This window comes from Myotis yumanensis, unplaced genomic scaffold (assembly GCF_028538775.1).
Source record: "Myotis yumanensis isolate MYYU_CA2020_CCGP unplaced genomic scaffold, mMyoYum1.0.hap1 SCAF_1, whole genome shotgun sequence".
Taxonomy (NCBI): Eukaryota; Metazoa; Chordata; class Mammalia; order Chiroptera; family Vespertilionidae; genus Myotis; species Myotis yumanensis.
The window spans coordinates 123,316,956-123,338,413 of NW_027223752.1; the positions used below are offsets into that span (position 1 = coordinate 123,316,956).

General features: G+C 35.9%; 1 protein-coding gene and 1 pseudogene across 1 annotated transcript in view; one reads left to right on the forward strand and one right to left on the reverse strand.

The window, feature by feature from the left end:
- Positions 1 to 21,458, forward strand: part of LOC139013047 (MAM domain-containing glycosylphosphatidylinositol anchor protein 2-like) — a 512,403-nt gene that overhangs the window by 441,867 nt on the left and 49,078 nt on the right. The gene's annotated exons all lie outside the window — the stretch shown is intronic.
- Positions 19,179 to 21,175, reverse strand: LOC138998768 (lupus La protein homolog; annotated as a pseudogene).

Genomic DNA, 21,458 nt, shown 5'->3' on the forward strand with positions numbered 1-21,458 from the left:
AATACTAGAGGAAAATGTGTTGGTGTGTTTTAAAAAAAACTCATATTAAGAATGCTAGGAAATGCTGACACTATGAAAAATGCTAGTATGTTTGAGTACGTTAAGAATAATTAATAATAATAACAATAATACAAAATAAGTCTTGGGGAAAATCCTAGCAAATGTTAAGCTGGAAAGGAATATTAAAATTTTACAATTTATTTCTAAAATGGAGATAATATTTTAAACAAAATGAAAGCACAGTATATATAAGAAAAAGCACCACAACTCAAAAACATGATCAAAGAGTGGGAGTGGGCAAAATAAGAAACACAAAATTATCTTAGTCTGTCACATATAGCTATTTTGATGTTGGAGACTTTAAAAATCTGTTAAGTCGGCAAAAATGAAAAGCGATTGGGTTTATTGGGAATTCATTATTGATATATAAAATGTCATTGATTTCTGGGTGTTAATTTTGTATCCTGCTACATTGCCAAATTGATTGATTAAATCTAGTAGTTTTTTGGTGGAGTCTTTAGACAATAGATGACAATATTATGTCATCTGTGAATAATGACAATTAATTCCCCCTTTCCAATTAAAATGCCTTTTTTGCTTTCTTATCTGATTTCTGTGGCTAGGACTTCCAGTACTATGTTGAATAAAAGTGGTGAAAGCAGACATCCCTATCGTGTTCCTGCTCTTAGGACAAATGCTTTTAGGTTTTGCCCATTGAGTATGATGTCAGTTGTAAGTTTGTAATAGATGGCCTTTAGTATGTTGAGGTATGATCCCTCTATTCCCACTTTGATGAAAGTTTTTATCAAAAATGGGTATTGGATTTTGTTGAAAACTTTTTCTGTGTCTATTTATATAAACATGTGATTTTTGTCTTTTAATTTGTTTATTGAGTGAAGTACACTGTATTGGACATTACCATCTCTCACTGTAGAACCTTTACAGAAAGCCAACAGCACTTCAAGCATGAGATAAACTCTGAGTTCTCTTATTTAATATTTCAGCACCATAACACCCACTGGAACACTGAAGGGCACAGTCCTGCCATTAGACATCAGGCATGAGCAGTGAAGACTAATGGCCTATTTTTCGATCAATCCTCCCTACTCCCCAGACCTGTCTTTTTGCTCTCTACCTATGAGTATGTCTCTATTTTGCTTGGTAGTTCAGAGCAAAAGGAAAAAATAAAAAGAGAAATTGAGAGAACTCATGGACTTGGATAACAGTGTGGTGCTTATGTGGGTTTAGAGTGAAGGTGGAAGAGGATTGTCTCTGTGAAGGAACAGACAATCTCATGTATCACTGATGGAAACATAAAACTATTAAATTTGTTGTCAATTTGAAACTGTAATTAAAAATAATGCACCTAGATTCTGACAGAAATTTTATTTTAATGTATTCATTATACAGATATACTCATCTATCTATCTATCTATCTATCTATCTATCTATCTATCTATCTATCATCTATCTATATAAAAGCCTAAGCAACTGGCTGACCATTCAACCATCTGACCATCCAACTGGTAACTATGATGCACACTGACCACCAGGGGGCAGAAGCTCAACACAAGAGCGGAAACCGCAGGCATGGAAACATGGAACAGACTGATGAATCTCAGAGGGAAGGGGGAGGGCAGGAAGAGATTAACCAAAGATCTTATATGCCTACTTGAGGCCTGGTGCATGGATTCTTGCACCAGTGGGGTCCCTCGAACTGGCCTGCAGAGATTGGGCCAAAACAGGTTCTCCTACATCCCCTGAGGGGTCCCAGATTGCGAGAGGGCACAGGCCAGGCCGAAGGACCCCACCAGTGCACCGTCCCTGCACCGTCCTCTAGTGTCTCTAATATTATATATTACAAATATCTATGTATATCAAAGATTTTCACTGAAACATTTTTATAGTAGCAAAAAGATGGAAACAATCTAAGTGTAGAATAGTAGAGAACTAGGTAAAAAAAAAAAAAAGCATCATTGACTGGTATAACTCGGTTGAGCATCTTCCAGATTGGATTTCACATCAGTGCATATGCCTAGGTTGTGGACTTGATCCCCAGTAGGGGGCATGTAGAAGTCAGCTGGTGGATGGTTCTCTCTCATCCATGTTTCTATTTTCCTTCCTCTCTCTTTAAAAAAAAAAAAAAATCAATAAAAACATATTAAAACAAACAAAAAAAGAAGCCCAACAACCATGCAATGGAATATTATGCATTTATTAAAAAGATTAAGGTCTTCATAGATGTTGATTTCAAACATTCCCAAAGATATGTTGTTAAATGTGTGTATTAGTATGTGTGTGTGTGGAGGGGAGTTGTGGGAGGGAATGATAAGTGGAAATACAGAGTGCTAGCATTTGAATAGCCCTGAAAAAGCATACAAAAAACTGCTAGTAATGGGTACTACCTTAAGCAGGATATCTGGGATACAGAGGACAGGAGGAAGATACTGATTTTTAACTGTATACGTTTGTTTATTTTGAATTGTGTGCATATGCATGTATTTAACTCTTTCATAACTTCAAAACCAAACTATTTCTAAGGAATTGGTGAGGATTAGAAAAAGAAAAGAAAATCCCATTAAATATTAACTCCTTCAGTAACCTTACTACTTAGTGCAGGGTTTTAGATGACTGGACCAGGGTTTGGGGCCCAGTGTAAGATTTCACTCGGCATCCTGGACACTTGGCCAAATTGAGTCTCTTGCTGGGCTCCTGATGGAAGCTAATATCTCTGAGTACACAGAGGCCCTCTGGGGGGCAGTGTATCCTAAGACCACTGTTAGCCATACACTGTCATCAGTTATGACCTTATCAAAATATCTTGTGAGTAATATTTTTACTATTGCTACCATTATTTTACATTTTAAATTCATTCCTTATTGTTGAAGCTAGTTCTCTGGTTTTCTGTGCACATTCTTCTAGTCATGTAGATTTTAAACCTGAGAGGTTTCTGTACCCTTCTCTATCCTTTACCCACCTCTACAGCTACTTGAGCTTTCCCTCCCTAATTCTGCTTGACCCCTCTGCTGGCAGCTGGCTGTAATCCTCCTGCCTGTCCTTCCTTTTCTTCATCTTCATTTCATCACCTGGCCAGTCCTGGGCAATTTCTGCTCACTTTAGTACACAGCAGCACGTATATAAAGGAAATGCTTACTTAGGTGAGGTTCATAGTGATCGGCATATCCAGGAAAAGTGAGGGGATAAGATTGTCAAGGCTATCTAATTTTTGTTGCCAGGACATTCAGAAATGGTGCGTGAACAATTTAGCCCACTTGAGCTTTTAATTCGTCTTAGTCCAGTTCTCACTGTGTTTCTTGCTTCTCTCATTTCTGTTGGAGAAACATTTCATAGTTCTGGCAGAATAGGTCCAGGTGACCTATACACTTTATCCAATTTTCTACGGTATAATATTAACCCTGTTATCTGCAATTATGTAGATGTCTTCTCAAAATTTCTCTCTGATCAATATTGCCCAATCAAAGGCCTAGGAATTAGTTAATGGGTACATGTGTTCTATATTTGTCACTTAATTTAGCTATTAATAGTTTTTCATTGAACACATATTTATGGGGCATCTGCTAAGGTGGAGCTAGTCAAACCAAGATCTAAATCTGCAATTAGTTAAGTCTGACTTCCTTGATAGATGTAAGTCCTTGTTCATTCTCATTGTATATCATTTTTGTTGTTTATCTTCTTCCATAGCATCCAGATCAAGTTCCCTGAAAGCAGTTCCTGAGAGGAAGATGGCAGAGTAAGGGATTTGTTAAGGAAGTGCTCATAGGAGAGTCTGAGAAAGGAGTGAGAGAAGCAGAGCAGAGCAGGGAAGGAAGAACTAAGGATGTATCAGGCAAAGACCCCGAAGGGGAGCTCTGAAGCGTGTTTTAACTCAGAGTGTTCATGGCCCCTTGGCTTTCAGTCTGACCTTGTACCCTACACAGAATGAGCTAAACCTGATAAATAGATATTTGTTAAATAAATGAATGGCGAATAGACGTGGTAGGGGAAATCACAGAGCTTAGACTCTAATCATAGGTTAAGATAAGGAGTGTGATCAAAGCTTTAAGAACTGTAACAATGAAATGCTATTGAGTTTAGAGAAAGAATAGATTTTTCTATCTTTTTTTTTCATAGAATTATAATAGCATTAGAAAGAAAGCTCTTAAGATGTACTTGACAATCTTGTAGATATAGTTTAGAGTCCAGAATAATAAAAAACTAAATATGTCAACTGGACTTTGCCTCGGGGCCTCTAAATTAGAGGACACAGATATTTTAATCATTTAAAGGATTACATCATAGGACCTTCTTTTAGCACTTACACTTCTTTCTCTGAACTTAATCTACTGCTAGCAATATGATTGTGTCAATAATACCTTTTTGGGCATTACATTGTGCATTAAAAACTGGAATGCTGGTGTGCCAAAGTTACTAGGATGGCTCTGTGGGAATCTCCCCTGTTCTAAACAAACAGAAGAGGATTTCACAGGGTATCACACCTCCATGCTATTACATGTTATATTACCGCTGCCTGGAATGAGCTTCTTCTGTTCTTAATTTGGTTCTACCTTACTCATCTTCCAAGGCCTATCCTCAGGTGTTTTCTTCCATATGACACCAAAAGCCACACAATAGCAGCAACAACAAAGTTGATAAATTGGACTACAACAAAATTAGAAACATTTATGCAACAATTTTTTATAACTTTAGAATGTCCTAACATGAATCAGACCATTAGACTCCAAAAATCTGCACCAATTTGCAATCCATTAAATTTGGGGTATTTTATTTCTCATCCACTGGAGAAAATGTTTATCTGATAAAGAACATATATAAAAAGTATATAAGTAACTCTTATAGCTCAATAATAAAAAAACAAAAAAGACAATTTAAAAATGCCTAAAGGGTCTGAATAGACACTTCTCCAACTAAGATATACAAATAGCCAATAAGCACATGAAATAGATGCTCAACATTGTTAGTCATTAGGGCAATGCAAATCAAAACTATAGCTTCACAATCACTAAGTTGACTATAAACAAAGAGGACAATAATAATTTTTGGTGAGGAGGTGGAAAAATTGGAACCCTCCGACATTGCCATTGGGGATGTGAAATGGTGCAGCCACCTTGGAAAACAGTTTATCAATTCCTCAAAAATTAAACATAGAGTTACCATAAGATCCATCAATTTCATACTTAGGTATATACTTACTAAATAAAAACATGTTTACACAAAAACCACTACATGGAAATGTTTTCAAAGCATTAGTTAAAATAGCTCCAAAATGGAAACAACCCAAATATCCATTAACTGATGAATAGACAGATAAAATAGAGCATCTCTCTACAATGAAAAGTGGAAAGTTATTCAGCAATAAAAATAAATAGTACATGTTATACCAGGATGAGCCTTCAAAACACTATGCTAAGAAAATAAGTCAGTCATAAAAGACCACATAATGTGTACTTCCATTTTCATGGAATTTCTGCATTGGCAAATCTGCAGAGATAGAAAGTAGATTAGTGGGTGCTTGGTATGGTGGTGGAATGGAAGGTGGTTGGAAGAGATGATGACTGACAAACAATGGCAATGGGTTTCTTTGAGAGGAGACCAAAATATTTTAAAATTTGATTTTAATGATTGGTCATAGAGCCATGCAAATTTATTAAGCATTAAACTGTGAACTTTAGCCCAGCCAGCAGGGCTCAGTAGTTTAGTGTCGACCTATGAACCAGGGGGTGACAGTTCAATTCCCAGTTGGGGCATATGCCTGGGTTGAGGGCTCGATCCGCAGTAGGATCTCTCATTGATTTTTCTATCTCCCAATCCCCCTTCCTTTCTGAAATCAATAAAAATATATTTTAAAAATTTGTGAACTTTAAATGGGTAGATTTTATGGTATGTCAATTATACATCAATGATGTCTCAATAAAGTTGTTTTATAAAAAGCCCTACACTTAAATATGGACTCTAGAAAAGTTTTTCTGAAACATTAATTTGAGCTCATTACCTTTCCTTTAGGTTGCTGATGCATATATTTGTGTTATCAGGCATATTCATATTGTATTAGAGTTCCTCATATGGCTGTTTTTACCAGTAAACCTAAAGTTCCTCAAAATCAGATGATTCCCCTCTCCTCTTCCTTCTCATCTTCCCCCTTCTCCTCCCCCCTCCTCCTTCTTTTCCTCTTCTATCTTCTCCTTTTCCTCTTTCTCCTTCTCCTTCTTTTTCTCTTTCTGCTTCTTCCTATTATTATTTGCCAGACTCTAGCATAGTTTCTCATACATAGGAAGCAAAACTTAACAACAGAGTGGGGCAAAAATAGGTTTACGATTGTTTGTATGGAAAATAATATAATAATCTATAATAATAAACGCATAATATGCTAATTAGACCAGAAAGTCAAATGACCTTCTGGACAAAGTTCGGGCTGTGAGGGCCAAGGCAAGCCGCTGTGGCTGCGAGGACCCCTTGCACAAATTTTGTGCATCGGGTCTCTAGTCTATATATATATAAAAGCTTAAGCAGCCATTACAACCGGTTGACAGAACGACCAGTCTACCAGTCACTATGATGCACAATGACTACCAGGGGGCATATGCTCAATGCAGGAGCTGCCCCCTGATGGTCACTGCGCTCCCAAAACCAACCTCTTGCAGCCAGCCAACATCCTGCAGTCCTTCTCCCCACCTGCTGGCTGCACCTCAATCAGGACAGGATAAGATGGCTCTGATCAGCCCCGATTGTGGGCCAGGCTGAGGGACTCTGCTGTGCACAAATCCATGCACTGGGCCCCTAGTTCATAAATGATAATACAAAAATGAACTCTGGTTTTCATACTTATAACTATAAACCTACTTTTGACCCACTCTGTATATTATTCCTTAAATTCCTACAGCCTTTTGAGGGTCTTTCAAAATTTTATAGTATTAAAACCAATTTTGAAATACTTACGGAAAAACAAATCCTTCCAAAATATAATTAAATTCCATGTGTAAGAGCTTTTTTAGAAAGAGTGGGAGGGAGGGGAAGAGGGAGAGGGGGAGAGAGAGAGAGAGAGAGACTGATGTGAGAGAGATCCATTGATTGGTTGCCTCCCTCATGTGCCTAACAGGAGCCAGAGATCAAACATGCCCTTGAGCTGGAATCAAACCCCAGCCCTTTGGTCCTAGGGCCAACTTTCTAACCACTGAGAAGCACTGCACAGGGCAACACTTTGTTTGTTTAATGGGGGAAAGTTTTTGCCTTGGATGATAACTACAAGTTATAAGAGCAGATAATCAATATTTGTATATACAAAGCAACAGAACATACTGGACCATTAGTAAGGTTTTATGAAGGGAAAATCAGAACAGACTCATTTTACTTTCTTCTCATAATATAGACCTTATAAATTAAGAGAAAACACCTTATGATTATTTTATCTTTTTAAAACACCATTAAACTTTTTAAACATTTCTAATTTGCTCTGAATTTTTCTTAAATCAGTATAATTGAGTGAAATAAGTGGATGAAACCACTAAAACTTTGTTATTCAAGTAATATTATATGGTTTTATTAAAGGGCTTCACTGTCATTCTATTTTCATTAGTAACACCAGACTATAATTTGATATGAGTTTTGTTTTGTTTTGTTTTGTTTTGTTTTGTTTTGTTTTTTTATCCCTCTCCCCTTGATATGAGTTTTGAAAACAGATTTAAGTAGCAATTATAAATTGGTTTTGTATTCAAAATCATATTTGAAGAAAATAGGAATTCCCTTACCTCAACCATTTTCAATATATTTTGAACTGAACTCTTTTTCTTAACCAAAATCTTATTCAAAATCCAGTATATAAATCATATGAGCATAGAGTAGCTCTGCTTATTAGGGATTGAAAAAGAGGGTCAAGAGGCCCAACCTCTAGTCACAGTTGTCCCCTAGGGCACATCCGAAGATTGCTTACGGCTCCTTAGAGTAAAAATCACTGCTTTAGTTGGGTGGAAAGTAGGTCTATGCCTCTCCCTGCACCTGGGGATTACATTTTTTATAGCAACCAATTACCTTAAACTCAGCTAAGTTAATGGCATTTTGCTAACTTATTAGCAAACACTGGAACCTACCTCATATGCATAATGTTTTATATAGACTACTTTTTTATTCTTCTTTTAATCCTCACCTAAGGATATTCACTGATGAGAGAGAGAGAGAGAGAAACATCATTGTGAGAGAGAAACATAGATTGGTTGCCTTCCATACGCACCCCGACCAGGGATCAAACTGGAAACCTTTTGGTGTATAGGATGATGCTCAAAGCAACTGAACCATCTGGCTGGGGCTAGACTACTTTTTAGGTTAACTCAGTGATATACTGTAGTGAGGCAAACATTATGAAATGAGTTGCAAAACATTTTTGGCTAGTAATATTGAAAGTGCCAATTTTTGCAAATATTTCACTTGAAAACAAAAAGAACAGTAAAAAGAGTGAAGTAACAGCTGACATGGGGATTGCTTATAACCTAAATATGACTTCAGGAGTGGATGAAGGAAGTGAACAGTGTCCATCAACTTATTTTTATCTTCATCTCAATCTCTATCTGTATCTTACTATCTCTCTTTTTTTCTTCTGGATTACATACCAATGAATCTGTCATAGCTGTGCTATTCACCCACAATGAACTCTTCAACAAGATCTTTAGCTTTCACCTCAGTTTCCTCATGTAAGCAAAAAAGATAGCCATGCTGCCATGGGGTCATGTGATCACTAAATGATACAGCCCATGTAAAAACACTTAGCAGAGTGTCTGGCTAGTAGTTAGGGTCCAATGAACATTAATCATTGGTCTTTTAATTCGCTATTTTATTTTTCTTTTTTCTTCCTGCCTCAAGTTTCATTTTAACATTTACTGTGTTTCTTATTTTTACTTATTGAAGAAAAAAAATGTTAAGGATATTTGACTTTTCAACATATTGGTTTGGGTGTGCTTTAATGAAATACTAGTCTATAAGGAAAAAACAAAACATTGTAACTCATAAATATCTATATTATAAAAACTTGGGTGCACAAAATAGTGAAATGTCAGCACAAATTAACAATGATTTTCAGTACACTATGACTTTACATTTTATTTTTTTGAATATATTTTATTGATTTTTTACAGAGAGGAAGGGAGAGGGATAGAGAGTTAGAAACATCGATGAGAGAGAAACATCGATCAGCTGCCTCCTGCACACTCCCTACTGGGGATGTGCCCACAACCAAGGTACATGCCCTTTACTGGAATTGAACCTGGGACCCTTCAGTCCGCAGGTCCACGCTCTATCCACTGAGCCAAACAGGTTAGGGCTGACTTTACATTTTAGAGTCTTAGTTAAGCAGTTTTTAGTAGGAGTCAGTCACCTTAGTGGAAAAAAAAACTATTTTAGAAATCAGGGGAAAATATGGAACTAAAATTTGCTTTGGAGTAATCATGTATAAATAAAATAATATTAATAATTAAAAGTTAGAATTTGGGTAAGTTTTTAAGAATTGTGGCCTAACATTATTGGTGTTGCTATATATCTAAAGGGAAAAAGTAAAGGTCTCTTTAGCCTAAGTAATTTATCAAAATCAGAAGGTGCTGAGCCAGACACAGGCTGAGATGGGAACTTTAACATTATCAGTCCTGCTACACTGGATGCCTCTTTCTAGGGCAGTGTTTTCAGGGCATTTTCTAATCACAGTCTCTGTATTCTCCAGGTTTTACTTATACTCGTGGCTCATTCTCTTCCATACAGCAATCCTTTGCAAAAGGGCCTAGAGCCACATTATAGACCTTTTAGTTTCATCAATATTTATATTGTTTTATATTAAAAAAAACTACACAAGCTTTTAGATAGTAAGCCAACAAGCTTAATCACATAATTTCTTGTGCTTTCTTGTTGGTATTTTCTAAAAATAACCATTTCAAAATTGGTAGATGGGAGCAGACTTACATTAGAGATTTTTAAGTGTATTTAAAAGATGTGAAATGAAGGAAAGAAGAGGTGATGCTATTGCTAATATTAGTGGAATGATTGATGGGGGCGGGGGGAGGGAGAGCCCAGTCTTCGGGGCAAAGAGAAGGTTAGTGGTGCAGATATTGAGGAATATTTGAAGTTTCAAAGACTGTTAAATCGCATTGTTTACCCATATCTTCAGAAAAAAATCACTTCTACTGCCGTGGTAAACAGCCTGCTTCCCTATTTATAATGGCCTGGCCCTCTAGCAACTTCAGCGCAAAATTATAGCTAATTTGCCTACAAACGTCAGGTGGTCATACTAATCTGGCCACTCAGTGTATATAATTTGTAGTTTCCTTGCAGTGATGGTCATTCTCTTGTGAAATGTTGAAGTAATTTACTATTTTCTCCTTCACTAGATTTTTCCCTAAAAGCACTGAGAGGACTTTGTCATACTTCACTTCTCTTCCTGGGCCACCTTGTCATTAAGGTGACATATAAACCAAGAATACATGTAGAATGGTATCATAATTCCCTTTCTTCATTAACATTAATCTATATGTTTTAAGTATATCTGACTATTTTCTGGGCCTGTTAAGTTATAGGAACTAAAACCTTTTCTCTCTGATTTTCTAAGTGGTACATGCCTATGTTGCCAGCACGAATATGCTTCTCTCCTAGTTATAGCACTTCAACATGCCTGGTGTTCTCTAGTTTATGTAACCACTTAGCTTGTTCTATTAGACAAAGTCAGGATTGAATATATATGTGATAGAAAATTCTGGTACTCTGGAAAGAGAGTAGAAAAAATAATATTGCCTTTTTTTAGAGCATGAGTAATCTCAATAGTGTTAAGTGTCTGATATTACTTAATGGAAAAATCCACTGTACAGTTCCAACGAAATGAAATCATGATGTAAGTTAGGGTGCCCCTTCAAACAGCATCTCAAGTACATACTTATGCACTTCTGAGTTCAACCCACAGCAGCCATGCAGCCTCCGAGCTTGTTATGGAATTTCATATTCCTTTAATGGAAATGGCCCCATGCTGCGCTTTCACTTTGCCAACGGTGGCAGTAATAGCTAGTAATCAAGTCATAATGTAATAATCACGACTACAGGGAAATGCTGGCTGATGTAATAGGTTGCAAGGGGAAAAATATCAGTGTTTTTCCAGACTTCATTCCATCAATCTTTTTTTTTTGTTGTTTTATGTTGAAAGAATCTAAGTTTATAGGTAAAAACAGACCCTCAAAAGTGCCTACACTGGTAAGGGTGTATCACTTGCTTAATCCTGTTGAATTTTTCTCATTTGGGTACTCACAAAGAGTCACAAACTTGGGGATTTTATGTTGAAATCTGAGAAAAGCATTACACTCTGAGCAAGAGCCCAGAGCATTACTAATGTTAGAGTCCCTCCCATATTTAGCCGATATTGTATAAATCAGGCATTAATGAAACATTTCTATCCTATATCTTGCAATGATCTGACTTCTTTCAAAAACTGATTATTTATAATATTTAAGGAATTTTTATAAAAATTACTTCTTGCTGCTTAGAAAGGGTTGTTACTACTGCTTCTTATAATGTTCCTTGAATTGTCTCAAGGAAGGTACAAAGTCTTCGAATTTAGAAATGTCAATTATACACTCAGTCTTTACATTTTTTGGATATGAAAACTTGTCCCTGGGAAGTTACTTACTTTCTCCAAGATTTTTACTTGCAGAGTGATACAAATGAATATGGTTACTGATGAAAATAGATCATATGTAGCTTCTTTCTTACAATGACATAGCCTAGCCAAAGAAAATGGTTGTGCAAGGGCCAATGAAATCCTACTAGTATTTATAGTACTAGGCAGATCTTAAGGATTAGAGCATCATTTACTTAATTATGTCATTCAGCCAACTACAAGTACTTAATTGCACGAAATTGTCCTCCCATTGGATGTTTCCTTGATCTATAAGGAATTCTTTCTCCTTCAGTTTTACGTAGGTGTTATTAAGGTAGAGGTCTTCGCTCACATAGGTGAGCCTTGCTTCAAAGACCTCTCTGAAAACTATATAATCTCAAAAGTGTTAAGAACATCTGAAAAAACACCTTACTAATTTAAAGCAGATTTTTCTATTATTTCTATTTGCTGTGCTGATTCCCACTAACTGCCAATAGTTTGTCTACTCCTAGAGTTTATGCTTCATGAGTGCTGAGCATGTTCCAAATGTAGTTTGAAGAAGAGTTATAGTAGTAATAGTCTCAGATCATCCCTGTTTCTAAAGAATAAATAATTATTAAGTTTTACATTGAAAAGATCAGAATTGCATCTAGACTTTGACAATTAAACAGTTTATATTTTAAGGATGGAGGATTTGGAAGTATTTGCCATTTTGCCTTCTCATTGCTTGCTAGGTTTCAGGATGAAATGTCTCTGATTTCTACTTTTGAGTATTGCTATAGTGCTTTCTTACTGTTCATTAAATATTTCAAATATCCCAGCCATTGTTCTTTTAATTTTGTTATTTTTATATAAAATTTTCTCTCATGATGAGTTGCTTATATGTAGAAAGGAAATAAAATGTGTTTGAGGACACATGGATAGGAGAAGCCTTAATCATATTGTACTAAGTACTTAATCACATAAATAAAATAATGTTTAAAATTTCAGGAATATTGGGAAAACAAGTTGTTCAATCATTCAATAAATATTTCTAAACCAGACCACAACATTTTTAAAAAAAATGTATTTTATTGTTTTTTTACAGAGAGAAAGGGAGGGGGATAGAGAGTTAGAAACATCGATGAGAGAGAAACATTGATCAGCTGCCTCCTGCACACTCCCTACTGGGGATGTGCCCACAACCAAGGTAAATGCCCTTGACTGGAATCGAACCTGGGAACCTTGAGTCCACAGGCTGACTCTCTATCCACTGAGCCAAACCGGTTAGGGCTAAACCACAACATTTTGATCCTAATACTGAACACCCAGAAAGTGTGCCTTTGACCTACTAAAGGGCTCTAAATTATTTTAAGAGCTTTAAATTTTGCTTCAATATATAAACTCTCTAAAATCAATAAAGATATATTTAAAGATAAATAAATAAACTAAATTATTTGTCATCCATATATACCATTCATAATAAATAGTACTGTTTTATAAAGAATAAAGTAAAGCCAAAAATGGATAAAATGGAACAGTTTAAAATTTGTAAAAGAAAAAATAATGAAAAAATTGTGTTATCTATGTTGTCTTAAAAAATGTGTGTATGTGTTAGAAATAACCAATGAAACACTGACATCGGTCAAATATGCATATAGTAAAAACATTACCTACAGAAAATAATGGAAAAATAAAATTGTCCTGACAAAATTATTGTTTGCCAAATTTGATCTCAGAAATTTGGAATCAATAGACACAATAATCTCAAACCAAGTGACAGAAATCACAATTAAAATTTGGTATGCGATATGCCAAGGTTGTGGGTTTGATTCCCAGGGCACATACAAGAATCAATCAATGAATGTATCAATAAGTGGAGCAAGAAATCTCTCTCTCTCTCTCTCTCTCTCTCTTAAAACAATCAATCAATAAATTTTATTTGATACGGACAGAATAAAATTACTGAATCAAATCTTTTTCATGTAATTAACATTAGAAATGATGGATTCGTTTGAAAGTATTCAACCAAATGAATGGTAATGGAATTTAAAATTTAATTTCCTTTACAATTAAATTGCCTTTGTCATTTTAATTTTAAGAAATATTTTCTCACTTAAAATATATCCACATTGGCAGTATAGTTATGATTTAAATATTTATATTCATCAAAAAGTATAAACCTTGAGGCTCAAAGTCGAGAGGTTAAAATATCCTGTAGTTTTTGTCATCTTACCCTCACATCTGTCTTTATACTTGCATGTTTAGGTTCCTGTAAAGGACATTGTGACCAAGTACTTTATAGCATTATCCCGTTTTAATCCTCAGAACAAACTCATCAATTCATTCAACAAATGTTTATTGATTGTCTTTACTATTTAAGCCACTGTATTCAGGTTTGGGTTTATAGAGATAAATTAGACAGACATAGTTTCTGATCTCAAATATTTAACAGGACTATTATGATATAGTGTGGTAAGTGTTTGAATAGGGAAGTTGTGAATAGCAGAAAGGTAGGACATCTTTCCTGGACTTTGAGAGGAAAAAAAAAAAAGGCTTTCAAGAGAAAGTGATTTTGAAGTTGAGAGTTGATAATTAACCAGAGCAAAACAGAAGTGCTGGAGAAGGATAGGAACAGAATATAAGCACATCAGGCAGAAGAAAGTACTTGTTCAAAGCCTACTTTCAACAATAAAGATTAAAAAAAAAAAAAGCCAGCTGGTGAGAGCTTGGTTCCTGCAATGCCAAATCCTGAAGAGATTATAGGGAACTGATCATAAAGAGCTCAGGAGATCCTTTTAAGGACTTTGGCCTTGCCTTGAGCCCTCATTTAAATATTTTAGTTAAGATACTAACTGAATCAGACTTTAATTTTACAAAGATTATTTTAGCTACCTGCTAAAGAATGATTGAGCATGGGGAAGGAGGGAATAGTGGCAAGGTGGAAGAAAAGGATGCCAAGTGAAAGACTTGTGGTTACCTACCCCAGAGGTGATGGTCACCTGTCGGTTTTTACTGATTAAGTAAGTGAAGGACTATGCAACATTGAAGAAATATTTAGAAAGACATGAGTTTTTAGTGAGTACAATAGAGATGAAGCTCAGAAATACAAATATATAGTATTTAGAAATAAGACATCTCTGCTCCTTGAAAACAACTACATTTATTATATTATTCTCCAAGGACATCTTAACTTAAAGAACTTGCTTCTTGATTTTCTTAATGGGTTCAAGGAGTAGTAATAATAGTAAATTCCATGAAATAAAAAATGGGTTGAGTATTACCATTTTAGTAGTATCTATTACAAAATGGAACATGACATTAAAGCTTATGCTACTCCACAGAGGTAGGCAGACTGTCATGAGTTAGTGCTTCTTGGGGATTTTGAACTCAAGGTTGAATTGTTATTTTTCTTTCTGAAGTAGAAAAAAAAGACATGATGGCAATGGCAAATCATGAAAATTGGGATGAGTTAATTTATTGTTGATCATAAAGTAAGAGGTGGCTCACATCGTTGGTTTATAAGTGGATATTTGTCATGGCAAATCACCTTCAGACAACCGCAAGGCAAATGTGAATATTTTTGCTGTGTAGATGTGATCATTGCAATGACATGACGTTTGAGAGTTGGCCTCATAGAGTGAGTGTAATATGGATCCTGTAAACCTGTTGAAGCTTTCTAGTTCTTTGGCCTGTGATGACAATCACAGCGATAGTCCAAAAAAAAAAAGAGCATCATCAGTCATCCTATCTTATATGTTTTTTAGTAAGGACATCACTGAAATACTAAAAACTGGTAGCAGATCAGAGATCCTTCTGATACAATAATAACCTCTCACAAGAAAATATAAATCAATTATTTTTGAGAGAGGCTTGAAAATATTGCTCCATGCCACTAGTTAGCTGTGCCTGAGTACTTTCTTCAGCAATTCCCCCATTGAGATCATAAGACTGTGTGTATATGGTGGGGTGGGGGTTGGGGGGTAGGGTTGGTGATTTAAATCCACATAAGTAAGTTTAGGTTCTTCTGATTACAATCCAATATTTAATACAATGCAGTGTCAGTTATCTATGATTCAACTTAGATAAATGTAAAGCAATAATATCTGAGTAGCTGGGATATCACCAGGAGGATGCATCTGGCTGGCAGGAGAAGGCCATACAGAGAGGAATTATCCTGGTTTATTCGCCTTCATCTAGGGTCTGTCCCCAGTCTAGTTGGCCTAAAAACTCAAACTTTTCATTGAAGTCAGGAAGCTGCCTCATGTTAACAAAACCCACAATAACTTTAAGTTCATAAATAGAATGGTCATTTCTTTAATATATATTATGTGAAATTTAACTACTAAGGAGGTTTTATTCTTAGTCTAAAATATTTCTTTCTTGTTAGAAGGCTGTAAAGAAAGTCAATTTTTAAAAAAATATATTTTTATTGCCCAGTTGGTGTGGCTTAGTGGTTGAGCCACTATGAACCAGGATGTTGCTGGTTGTGGCTCAATACCCAGTATGGCGCATGCAGGAGGCAGCTAATCAATCATTCTCTCTCTTTTTTTTCCAAATATTTTTTATTGATTTTTTACAGCGAGGAAGGGAGAGGGATAGAGAGTTAGAAACATCGATGAGAGAGAAACATTGATCAGCTGCCTCCTGCACACCCCCCACTGGGGCTATGCCGGCAACCAAGGTACATGCCCTTGACTGGAATCGAACCCAGGACCCTTCGGTCCGCAGGCCGACGCTCTATCCACTGAGTCAAACTGGTCAGGGCTCATTCTCTCTTATCATTGATGTTTCTATCTCTTCTTCCCTCTCTCTTCCTCTCTGAAATCAATAAAAATATATTTAAAATATATGTATATTTTTATTGATTTCAGAGAGGAAGGGAGAGGGGAAGAGAGAGAAACATCTATGGTGAGAGAATGATTGATTGGCGGCCTCCTGCATGCCCCCTACTGGGGATTGAGCCCGCAACCCAGTCATGTGCCCTGACCTGGAATGGAATGGGACTTCTTGGTTTATAGGTTGATGCTCAACTACTGAACCACACCCACTGGGCAAGAAAGTCAAATTTTAATCAAGAGACTTAGCCTTATGATTTAACATAAAATGGCATTAGGTTTCAAAATCTCTTCTGTTCTTGCTCATGAGAGTGAAGCCCAAGATACCAGGTTCTACCAGGACAAATATTAGGACTGTTTTATATTTACTCTTCAGGTCTGTGCTTGAACAAGGACTGCCACCATTGTCTTTTGATTCTACCTTGTTCAAAATTTTCCCTATTGAACTTTTGTGCTTCAGATCGATGGTCTAAGTGGGCTGTGCAAGCAAATTCATGGGGCAAGGGAGAGTAATGTTAAAAGTTCAATTTTTGCTTATCTTATTTTTCAATTTTTATGTGAATTTTATAATGTATTTAATATATAATGAGAATATAAAACAGTATATATTGCAAATTCTGTGTTGGTCATTGTTCTAAGGGCCTTAAATATATTGGCTCATTTGATGTTTAGAATAGCCTTGTGAGAAAGAAATAGAGGAAGCCCAGATTAGTCACATAATTTGTCCAGAGAAGAGGAGCTAAGAGTCAACCCAGGTTGCTGTCTCTAGATGTTACACTCTTAACCACTACAACATGCTGCTTTCCGAAGGTGGTCCCTAAGTATAAGTTATAGATGAGTGAATCCACCTACATCAGCAAACAGTTTTAATGATAAGGCCATACAGGCAAGTGCTTCTGCAAATCTCAGCCTGTTCTTCCCACTTTAGGAGAGTCTTTCAAATGTCAAACACAGTGCTCTGATCTGTTGGTTTGGCAGTTGACATGTCTGTGGGTAATCACAGCTCACAGATATCCACCACCAGACGTGCACACATTCTTGAAGTAATTTTCTGACATCACCTTTAAAAATTATAAGGTCACTCTGGCAACATTCACTGTCCCAAAAGTTGATGAGTGTCCCTTTCTTCATAACTAATTAAAAGATGAGAGAATTCTCCAGTCAGTTTGTTTAAGGTGCAAAAAAATTCCCTGCAAGATTACGCAGTATAACACTATCCTCCTAAGTTTCTTGTTCAGTTTTCTCTCCTTTATCTCCATCACATGTGGGCTCATAAGTCAAGGAGGCCTCATGCAAGGAGAGAGGTTAATTTCTTTCCCCTGAGCATGGCAAGCACCTGGATGCTTAAACATATGCAACAGACCAAGAGTAATTCAGAAAATACCATGAACTGTAAGGAGGAAAAACATTTTTTTTGAAGTAAGATTCTTCCTAAAGGTGTTTTTGCTACTGTACTTGGCTTCATGTTAATGAAAATGTTACTTGGGCTATTTTAGTTCTAGTCTCCATACTTATGTGATACAGTGACATAAGCCCTCTGTTTGAACAGCTTATGAGATATCATTCTTTGCTGCTTTTAGCAGTTGAATCTTTCAAACAGCAGTTCATGAAACTTGATCCTTTCTTCCTTATTGCATTACCTTTATCCTCATTAAAATCTTCTGGGTATCGCAGAGTTAACTTTATATTCCATTCTTAATTGTGTACGTGAGATGAAACAAGGAATAGTTAGTAAGATGGAGACTATGTAGTTATAAAAGATTTTGGCTAAAGATCAATCTGTCTATTCCAATTTGACTTAATTGTTTTGTTTAAATCCTGCACTTAGAATTTTAGAAAGCTTGAAGAACATGATAGGGAAGAGACACAATATTGTGCTACAAATTCTTAGAATTGCTGATTGATTTGTCCTGTAAACTGTGTTTCTCCAAACCTTCTGAACCTTCTTAAATTTGCACAGCTTTCACTGTCATTGCTATGTGATGTGACATTAAAGCAATTTGCTTTTGCTCAACTTTTATGTTATTCCTGTCTATATTATTAACTCAATGGGCTAGAATGCTAATAACTTTAAATAGCCCATTGGTTGCCATAGTAACTGATATTAAAGTTAAACATAAGTCTGTCTCTTGGATTCACATTTAAGTCATTTCTGGCATTTGCATTCTTTAGGAACTCCATGGACTGACCCTAGGACTTTGTTCAAAAAGGGCCTTAAGAAGTTAAGTTTGAATGAGGAGTTGATTCAGTGGGGTTTATTTTCAACCCCCAGATGATGATTTGTCCAGGCTCAGTCCAGTTTTGTCAAATGTTTGTTCAGAGAACCCCAAGAAGGATGCCCATCTAAACAGGGGTTAAATAGATAATGTTTTACTTTTTTATATAGTATATATTTTATTAATTTGTACTAATGCATTCTCATATTCAAAGGCAATTTAGTACAAGAATCTTTCTTATGATATTTGAATCATCTGTAATAACACAGAACTGTACATTAAAAAAAGTTCATTTGAGTAACCAAAAAGACAAGTTAAACAACAAAAAAATTTCTTTCTTTACAAGTGGACATTGAAACAGACCAAATTCTTTTGTGTGTGTGTGTATGTGTGTGTGTGTGTGTGTGTGTGTGTGTGTTTGCTTTTTTCAAAGCCTTCAAAGACAAAAGCAGCTGAAAACCTAATTCAAATGAAGAAAAAATGTTTCCAGTAAACTACTGGTCTCCGACACCATTATCTGTTTTCTGCTGTTTTGTCTGTTTCTTCTGCACCATTTTCATTATGTTCATCATCACTATTAACTTTTGTTTTCTTGCCCTGAAACTGTACCTTTCCTTTAGCAGATCCAGTCTGGGCAGCTTTCTTTCCCTTTCCTTTTCCTTTAAATCTGCGACCTTTTGTCTTCCATTTGTTTAGGGATTCTTGTTGATTCTTTATGATATGTTCCTATGCTTCTTGTTCACACCTTAATCTAGTACTTCTCATGTCATTTCTTTGTTCTTTAATTGTAGGTTACCATTACTTGCATTTTCAGTACCCCGTGCTTCCTTAGCTTTTTCTGTAAGTTAAATTATTTCCTCTTTTGCTCCTCTGACAAAATCTTCCATTATATTTCACCATGCTTGAGAAAATACCTGTGTGTCTTCTCCAGGTCTGATCATCTAGGTTCCTCCCCCCCAGACCCCCCCTCCCCTCGCCAATTTCAGCAAGCAGCCAACCTTTTCTTTTAGCTATTTCATTTCAGCATTTTCTGCTAACTTTTATTTTTCTCATTGCTCTTGTGTAGTTTACAATTTAGCTTTCACTTTATTTTGCTATTTTTATTATTTATTATTATTATTAATTATCATTATTGCAAAGTAATCTTCCTCGAAAAGTATTAGCAGATCTGTGTGTTTGTACTTTTGTCCAGGGGTTTTCACAAACTTTTTAGCAGATTCAGTACAATAGGACACAGCAAATACTGATCCCTTAAATCAAGCATGCCAAACTCGCGGCTCACTGGTCACATGCAGCCCAACCAATATAACAGTATGTAAGAAACATTTTAATCAGAATTTTGTAACTTTATTTTTATGATATCCTGTTATACATAATTATTAATAACAATCTACAATGTTCGCTAATGACTGATTACTATAATCGTGTTGCATTCATTTCCCTTATGCGCCTTATATGCAGGCGCACCATTTCTCTCCTCTGATACTAGCAGCAAATATTTTAGCAGCTGATTGCCACGTCATTAGTCTTGTACTGACTTGTTTAGTGTGTGCAACAGGAAATATTTCGCTTTTGGAGAACAAGGAAAATAGGTTTATTTGCATTACACCTATTCATTTGTGCAGTTATTCAGTGTCTGGTAAATTAATGTTCAAGAAAAAAAATAAATTTTATTAAAATGTTCTATTATTTTATGTTGATGATTATTCATTTATTTCAGCCCTTTGTTTTCAGCATATCTCTACTGAAATAAACCTATGTTTCTATGAAAATTTAAGCTTTTGTTTTTTTTCAGCCCACATAAACTTAAACCTTGCTTATTTGGCCCATGTTAGCCTTTGAGTTTGACATGCTTGCCTTAAATGCTTTGTGCAATGTTCTTCTCATCTGAATATTTAGTACTTGACCTTTATCTTATGACCATTCTTTGTCGTTGTTGTTGTTTTTATTGGTTTTAGAGAAAGAAGAAGGGAGGACAGCGAGATAGAAACATACATGAGAGAGAAACATCTATTGGCTGCCTCTCTCCCGCCCTCTACTGGGGATCACAACCTGGGCATGTGCCCTCACCAGAAATCTAACAGGCAACCTCTGGGTTCATAGGTCAATGCTCAAGCACTGAGCCACACCAGTCAGGCCTAACCATTCTTTTATGTCATCAAGGGTTGCATCAGCAGAGAAGTCTTTAACATAAGCAGATCTGTTTTTTACATGATTATTATACTCATCAGTCACTTCAGGGAGGAGTTTGTTTGGAAACTTTCTGATTTTAGTCATTTCTTCATTTATTCCCACGAGTTCTGCCTTTGATTTGCTCAATGTTTTACGTTAAAGTCTGTTGTTAGATGGTTTAACCTGTTGAATTTTATCATTAGCTCCAAAGGTACCCAGCTTTCATCCAGTTTGATTTGTTCCTTTAAAAATCTGTCCTGTGGCAATTTGAAATGACCGAAACAATGTTTAATTTTATGACAGATGTTGGCCTCTGAAGCAGTTGAGTTTTCGTCCATGTGGCTATTTTTAAGGTGCCCATGCCGCAGAGCAGGCCTCAGGCTCACCAGGCAACTACAGCATCTCATCTTCCCTGTGCCTCTCACTGGCCTGACAAGTTTTAGTTTTTTTCACTTGTATTTATTCACTCTAGGTATTTTCTATGCTATTTTTCTCTTTTACTTATCTTTGCAATGATTTCTATAATGTTTCTAAACTTTTTTTAAAACTACACTCTGAGTATTGAGAAGAAAGAAATATTCAAGGAAGCTTTTTATGAGATGGTTCCTAGATACATCCTAT